Genomic DNA, 7,727 nt, shown 5'->3' on the forward strand with positions numbered 1-7,727 from the left:
GTCGAGACTAAGACAATAAGAAAAACATTTACAAATACATTTTTAAAAATACTTCCAACTTTAAATCAAAGAATTTTTTTTTTAAATGTTAAGCTCAAATTGGGTATCCAGTTCATGATGTTGATACCACCAGTTCCTTGATCGAATGATTCTACTAATGAGGCCAGGGGGGCATTGTATAAGATATCTATCTATTGTTTATTACACTGTTAAAATCATAGACTATATATTACATGGACTGCCAACTCTACGCACTAAGCCTATATTTTTCAATAAACAAGTCCCGTTCACGGAGGCGTCCTTGGTTGCGTGGTAAATTGACTTCCGGTAGATTTTTTTTTTACGTATAAAGAAACCATTCCCGAAGATTTTTACCACCACTTTTACAGCAAATCATGAATGGAAACTGAACTGTTATAGAAGATGTTACAGAGGTAAGTGTGGACAAATCAATTTCTGACTTAGATCTATAACTGTAAAGCTTTATAGCTGATTTTCTTAGCCAATATAGACTAATTAGCCAAGCCTGTATTTCGTGTATTTTCTTGTTTACGACATTGATTGAATTGAGGTTCTTGTGAGAGCATAGCCTATATATATATATATATATATATATATATATATATATATATATATATATATATATAAACCAAATAGTAAGACTTATTCAGAAGGATAACCCGGTAAATTTAGATCTATATGCTCTTACTATAATAGGCTAAAATGACCTTTCGTTTATAAGTTGTAAAAAACTCCTATATTATGTGTAGGCCTAAAGTAAAAGTAATAAGTCTAGATGTAAAGTTTTCTCCGAGTTGAAAAATGTAAGAAAAGTATGTTTGGCATTTAGATGCTGTCGTTGATAAAATAGAAAAAGTACATTCTGTGATGTTTTATGGCAAGTTATTATAACACGCTGCAGGACAGGCCACTGTCCTGTTGCCTCATGTTTCTCACGGCTATGGCCAAATTTCGAATCCTGGTGCCCCCGTGCCTCATTTTCTGTTTGACTGCCCCAGACTTGCTGATCTCCGTCTCAACAGGTCAGAACAAAAAATTCTCAATCTGTATGGTGACATGTATGCACTACGCAATACAGCAGGGTTTCTGTCCAGGGCTTTTGCAAGAGAAGATTTGAGCCTCTCAAGCCCTCACTCAAATGGAGTTTGATGATGTTGACTTTTTATGCCCTTTTTCTGTCTTGGTGAGAGTTATTGTAAGACTGAACTATTGATCTGCAGCTGTCGAAGTATTGACTAGCCTTTGTAATAATTACTGCGAAAGCTAGTGAGAGCAGCATCGTCGTCAAACATCAGTTCCCTAATCAGGTTATGTAGTTTCCTCGTTTTGGTCAATCCAGTTTAAGAAGCCTTCCATCCGATCTACTGTGGATATATAGGGCCTACTCCATCTTCCAAGGCGCTATGAGAGTACAGACGAAACAATTCCGAATTGTGTTAAGGGCCAAAACCCATCCTTGTTTTACCCTGCTCTTGATAGATAATACCGGTACCTAAAAGTCTTAGAGGAAGAACTGTCAAACTTTACAGTTCATATCATGTGAAGCTAACAGTAGTTTCAATAGCTTATTTGGACAGACAATTTTCACTAGTAAAAACAACTTCTGCTTAGTGTGAGCATATTGCTAAATGAAGTACATATTTCTATTACTTTCTACTCAAGTCACCCAAGAGAAATTTTATTTAAAGCGAAAACTTTTTATAATGCATTTTTCGTTGTTTTTGTTTTTTTTTACTTAAGGAGCATACTACTTCCACAAACCTGATTTGATTGTCACTAACTTTCAAATTGAAAGGGATCTACTACGAGTGAGATTTTTTTTTTACTTTCTCCAATAACATTGTGCTATCAATACATGTATCACTTTAAATTACTTGTAATTGTGAAATAATGGGTAAAAAATCTCCTTAAGTACATGTTATATTTAATCCTATGCATAAAATTTATTTACATAAAAAAAATCATTAAAGCAGGCCTAATTGTAGAGAAAAATTTATTTCTTGTGATTGCATTGAAATCAACTTTAAAGATGCTAACCATTGTTGTAACATAAAGTAGTCTTACATTTTTTAATTAGCAAATATGTATATTTATAACATGTCTAAACTAGTTTGAATTTCTTTTCTTTTTTTCTCAGCTGCTCATGAATTTCGAGATTTTACAGCTAATAGAGGAACAAATTTTATCTGCTTCCACTTAGCCAAACAGCATGGAAATATGCTATTGTAATGAGTAGAAGATATTTGTCATTTAGAGTATCATGCAACAGCTAATTATCAGTCCACACATTTCAAGATGAGGAAAAGAACAGTATAAGCTACATTCATTGATGCATTATTTATACAAAAATGTATAGTCAACCCAGTCATCACTCCATTTTTTTATGAAGCCAGTTACAGTTACCATGAAGGGATGAAATTTCAGATAATATTTTGTTTATTTCATGAAATGAGAATAGGCCTACATCAGAAATTGAGATGGTCATCTTCAGTATTTAATGTTTCATCTAAAAATGATAATTATATTAATACATATTTGATGTACAAACAAATGAAAACCATTCAAACACTTTTTTTTTGTGAAGTATAGATGATTAAACTTGTAAGTGTCTGAACAATACTACATCGACATTAACTTATTATTATAGACTTTTTACATGAATGTTTCTTAAGCTGGACTGAAAGAGAAAGTTGCTATAATTTAAATAATAAAATTTAATAGTTTGAACATGTAACTAAAAATTGAATAATGCTAACATTTATTGACAAGTGAATATTGGTAATGATGTGCTTTCTATTTTAATAAGTCAATAATATTAGTAAGAACAATATTATCTTCCCTTTCTTAATATTATAAACACAATATTTCCTGAAAAGATTTTTTTAAATTATAGAAATAATGCTCAAGTCTTCAGAAATGGTAGTTTTCAGAATCATCAAATCAAGGACAACATAGTATTCATGAACTTCCAGCTATCAGCAAGCTCCTAGTAGGTATTATGGAGCACATTCTCCTTCAACTCAGAGGATCACAGGCACTGGACAAATTCTAGTACTGTTGATGGAATAGAAACAACATACATTAAATTCATAACAAGTCACCAATTCAATCTTAGTTTCATATAGTACCAAACTTCCATATGTTCAAGTCCTTTACGGATGAAATCAATTCTGAAAACATCTAACAAAACAGTTCCTTAAAAAGTATATTAGGAGTATAGTAAAGTATATTAGAGGTTTTACACAAAAAATGCTATGGGAACATATTATGAAACTAAAATATTACAAAAAAAAAGGAATAGTATAATAATAACAATATTTAATCTTTGACATTATATTCAGTAATATTATGAAAATTTAATGAATGATTAAATGCACTTGAAAGTGAAGGGAACAGATTTTTAAAAAAATTCAGGAAATTTTCTGCACAAGCATGCTGAGGTAACCCAAATAAAGAGAGTCATTGAATATTGTACTGAGTGTTTGAAACATAATTTTTTACTGCATACATTAAATTATAAACATATCTTTGCAAATTTAAAGGGAGAATTTGAAGACAGCTTTTATTCTTTTTGCACTAAGATAAAAGTATTAAATTTTAAGCTGCCCTACTTACTGAAAGGAGGCCTGGTGGCTTAGCGGTAAAGCGCTTGGCTTCCGAACCGGGGACCGGGGTTCAAATCCTGGTGTAGACTGGAATTTTTAATTTGAGTCTGAGTCCACTCAGCTCTAATGGGTACCTGACATTAGTTGGGGAAAGTAATGGCGGTTGGTCACTGTGCTGGCCACATGACACCCTCGTTAACCGTAGGCAACAGAATGGTCAGAAACAGATGATCTTTACATCATCTGCCCTATTGATCACAAGGTCTGAAAGGGAAACTTTACTTTTTTTTTTACTTACTGGAAGTTTCGTAGGAAGAGTTTCTGGCATAACAAGTGAGTTTTGTGGCATTCATCCTATTGATAAACTCTTAGAAATAAGAAAGCATCATTTCTTCTTGAAATATACATCTGCGGAAAAGAAAAGAACAATTGCTTTTAATGTGAGCAATAATAAAATTCTAATTAAATTTTAAAAATCTCCAAAATATTTATAGTGACTTAGTTCAAAGAATTATGTAAAGACTTTCTTTAAGCATTTTCTCAACTCATCTGACATCCTTTTCCACCAAGATAACTGGTTAATCTGTATTTCTAATTGAGAATTGTTGCATAATATACTTAATTCTTATGCAAGAAAGTATAATTTGAAGGAAAACACCTTAGATAACAAAAGAGTGGTATTGGCCTGCATGAGAAAATTATCACTTTAGAAATACCCTGCACAGGCTGGAGGGAATATAATATGTTTTATTTACAACATAACAACAATATTGTGTAAATATTCACCTATAAGTTAGCTTTAAATAAAATAGCACATGGATTCTTACAATTAAAATAGACTTACATAACGTTTAAAAATAAATGATTAATTACTTAAAAACTTACTGTTAAATGTATTTATACAGCTTCTGGCACTGTGTGAAAACTCCTTTGAAAACAATAAGAGCATATTGTGGCAGTATCTGGGTAAATACTTGATTCCACACATTGAATGGTAGCAATAAGAGCCCTTTGGGTACCTTTCAACATCCTTTGTGTACTTCTTTGGTAGTTAAGAGAAAAGTTAAGATCTAGATCTACAGTGAATAAATAGTACAATTTGGTACCTATTGCCTACTAGAATATGTGAGAATAATGAAAAACGAAAATAGAACCGATTAGAATGTCTAGTCCAATCTAGTACAGTTGTTTATATCTAGGCAAGATATGAGTTGTGATCAAAAGAGCTAGATCTAGTACATGAGTAGGGCCTATGTTAATGGGCATGGCTGTAGATAGTAGTATTGCTCATCAGAAACATTAAATCTGGAGTGTATAAATCACAAATGGGAATAGATCTAGATACAGATTCTAGATCTAGATCTTATAACTTTGTCTTTATTATAAGTATAAGAGTCTATGTCTATTATTATCATATAAAATATAGACATAAACTAGATATAGATTAGAGTCGTTAGTAAAGATAAAGTAGATCTTCAAATAGTTTAAAGAACGATCTGTGACACTGTGAGCCAAGCACTTCCATTCATGATTCACATATGAAGAAGCTAAGGCTAAGGCGCCTAAGGGCTAAGTAAGACGAAGTTTAAGTTAACAAGTCAGGAAGTCAGATTAAAATTAATCATCTAGACTTGAAATTATCCTAGATTTAGTCTAGAGTCAACTAAAGCTAGATTCTATATAATAGGGGGCCTATATAGATTCTATATCTTCATTCTCTGGGTTTATCAGACACACAAAGATGATGAATCTAGAGACTCGACGTTCATAATATTTTTAATTATTATCATTATTTTGTTAAAAGTACTATAGGCATAGCCAGATTTTTTATAAAAACAAATTATTATTTTACAAACTTAAAAATGGGCATTTACATAAATAGTGTTTAGTGTTCTATTATATATATATATATATATATATATATATATATATATATATATATATAGTAGTGTAGTAGTGTGTTGTGTGTGAGTTCGTATTTGTAGATAAAGTTTATAGCCATAGGTCACTACATCTGGGTGAAAGTCTACATGTTTATGTGTACAATCACTTTCTAGTGAAGTAGAGCCTAAATGATTCTAAAATTTTATTGGGCGAATATATTCGAAACAATATCAGATCTTTTTATAGCTTTTAGAAGAATTTGATGTTATTTGGGATTCTAGTTAGTTAAAAAAAAAAACACTAAAAACTTGAAGGCCGAAATTTTTATGCAGATTTTTCAGTTAGTCATACATACATCGTTGATTTTTTTTTTATGGTTGATTTTCCATTACTATAGATAAAAATGCACATTATCTTGAAATTAAAATCAAATTGAATAAAAAAAATATTTGTAGATCTGAACAAAAGTTGGTAAAGATGTAAGATTGTAGGCTTAAAATTATTGACTCACTATATTGTTAATTTATTTAGACTGACTCATTCACAGACTTAACTTAGGCCTGTATCACCCATTATATACAAAATTAATAAATGACACTCTCAGAAATGTATTGACTCTTTCAGTAAATCGCTTATCACATTTAAAATATACATTGTAAAAATAATGATAATAATTATCAAATGTGATGAAAAAAAAAAGAAAAACAAATAATCCAAACTGGCAGCACCAATTAGCAGACAATTAATGTCGTAAACAAGAATACACGAAATACAGGCTTGGCTAATTATCTATATTGGCTAAGAAAATCAGTTACAAAGCTTTATAGTCATAGATCTAAGTCACAAATTGATTTGTGCACACTTACCTCTGTAACATCGTATATGACAATTAAGTTTCCATTTATGATTTGCTGTAAAATTGATGGTAAAAATCTTCGGGAATAGTTTCTTTATATAGTAACAAATTCTACCGGAAGTCAATTTACCACGCAACCAAGGACGCCTCGGTGAAAGGAACTTATGCTTAGTTTCCTTAGTGTTGGCAGTCCATGTAATATATAGTCTATGGTTAAAATCTAATCTATATATAGATCTACTCCTAAAGATCTAGTCTAAATCTAGATCTTCTTCTAGATCTAGAATCTAGGCGTAATCTAGAATAGATGATAAAAATATAAGAAAAGCTGAGATAATCTATCAATCTATCATTGGAGAAAGAGACAGATTTAGACCCGACTCCCCCCCCCCTTTTTTTTTAAAAAATGTCTTATGTTTCAATCACGGCCAATGTCTCTTGTCTGAATTCATCAGTGTTCTCATGGGCGCCATTCCCTGACCGATGCTCGGGTCATCTGAGCCACTTGTTAGTTTTCAAACACGTATCAAACTCAAACAGCAAGACTTCATTGAATCAACTAACTTTTGTTACAAAGTTGTTCACCAAACAGAAACAAAAATGTCGTCTGCTCAGCTACTTTGATGTTTATGGTTTGGAAGGGGGGGGGGGGAGTTCAGGGTTTTCTCTTGTTGCCCTTAAAGTTTGAAAACTTTGCTCTTTGCCTGGGCTTACTGGGCAAATAGTCTGTGTCACGTGATTGACCTTGCCCGCCGTGTTGACCTTTCTTGTTGTCTTAATCTCTGGCAGACGATAAAAATTATGTCTCTCATGGCGAGCATTGGATCGCTGGAAACTGACCAAACAAGTCGCCAACACAAAAGGCTTGATTGTTGTACCAGGTCCTCCAATCGTAAGACCTCCGTCAGTGGATGAAGCAATTGGAGCGAGGGGGGGGGGGCGTCAGATCAACAGTGGCTATTGTCTGTGATGAGGGAGAAAGGGGGGCGACCAAGGATGGCGTTAACGGCGGCATGTGCGTGTGTGTTTTGCAGGGGTTAGGTGGTGGAGAGTTCGTTCTCGGAGAAAGGGGGAATATTTTTTTTTGTTTTTTTTTTGTGTTTCCAAAAAAATATAAGACAAATATTTCGAGTGATTGCCACAGCAAGCTACCAAAATACATGCCTTCTGTAACTTGAGTTCCAAGTTAGAATTATTTGTTGAAACGAAAGTTGTCAATATTGACGTCATTGGGGAAACAAAGAAGCAGAAGTGAGTTCGAAAAGAAGAGGGGGGGGGGAGGGGGGGACTAACGGAGACACACAAAAATAAACGAAACATGAACTTGTTTAGTTCAGCGAATGAGAGTTAATGAACCTGGA

The 7,727-nt window shown here is 32.8% G+C and overlaps 2 long non-coding RNA genes across 4 annotated transcripts; one reads left to right on the forward strand and one right to left on the reverse strand.

The window, feature by feature from the left end:
- Positions 1 to 217: 217 nt before the first annotated feature.
- Positions 218 to 2,640, forward strand: LOC129925380 (uncharacterized). The gene is made up of 3 exons (XR_008777143.1): positions 218 to 434; positions 1,762 to 1,829; positions 2,159 to 2,640. It is a non-coding gene; the product is annotated as an uncharacterized LOC129925380 (long non-coding RNA).
- On the reverse strand, positions 2,340 to 6,538 carry LOC129925379 (uncharacterized). 3 transcript variants are annotated; one of them, XR_008777141.1, is made up of 4 exons: positions 6,377 to 6,538; positions 4,512 to 4,702; positions 3,925 to 4,034; positions 2,340 to 3,075 (listed from the first exon to the last, which is right to left on the reverse strand). It is a non-coding gene; the product is annotated as an uncharacterized LOC129925379 (long non-coding RNA). The 3 variants fall into 3 exon arrangements; XR_008777142.1 differs by having other exon boundaries at positions 4,512 to 4,668; positions 6,377 to 6,536; XR_008777140.1 differs by lacking the exon at positions 6,377 to 6,538 and having other exon boundaries at positions 4,512 to 4,955.
- Between the last annotated feature and the right edge of the window lie 1,189 nt (positions 6,539 to 7,727).

The sequence above is a fragment of the Biomphalaria glabrata genome, chromosome 3 (genome assembly GCF_947242115.1).
Source record: "Biomphalaria glabrata chromosome 3, xgBioGlab47.1, whole genome shotgun sequence".
Lineage (NCBI taxonomy): Eukaryota > Metazoa > Mollusca > Gastropoda > Planorbidae > Biomphalaria > Biomphalaria glabrata.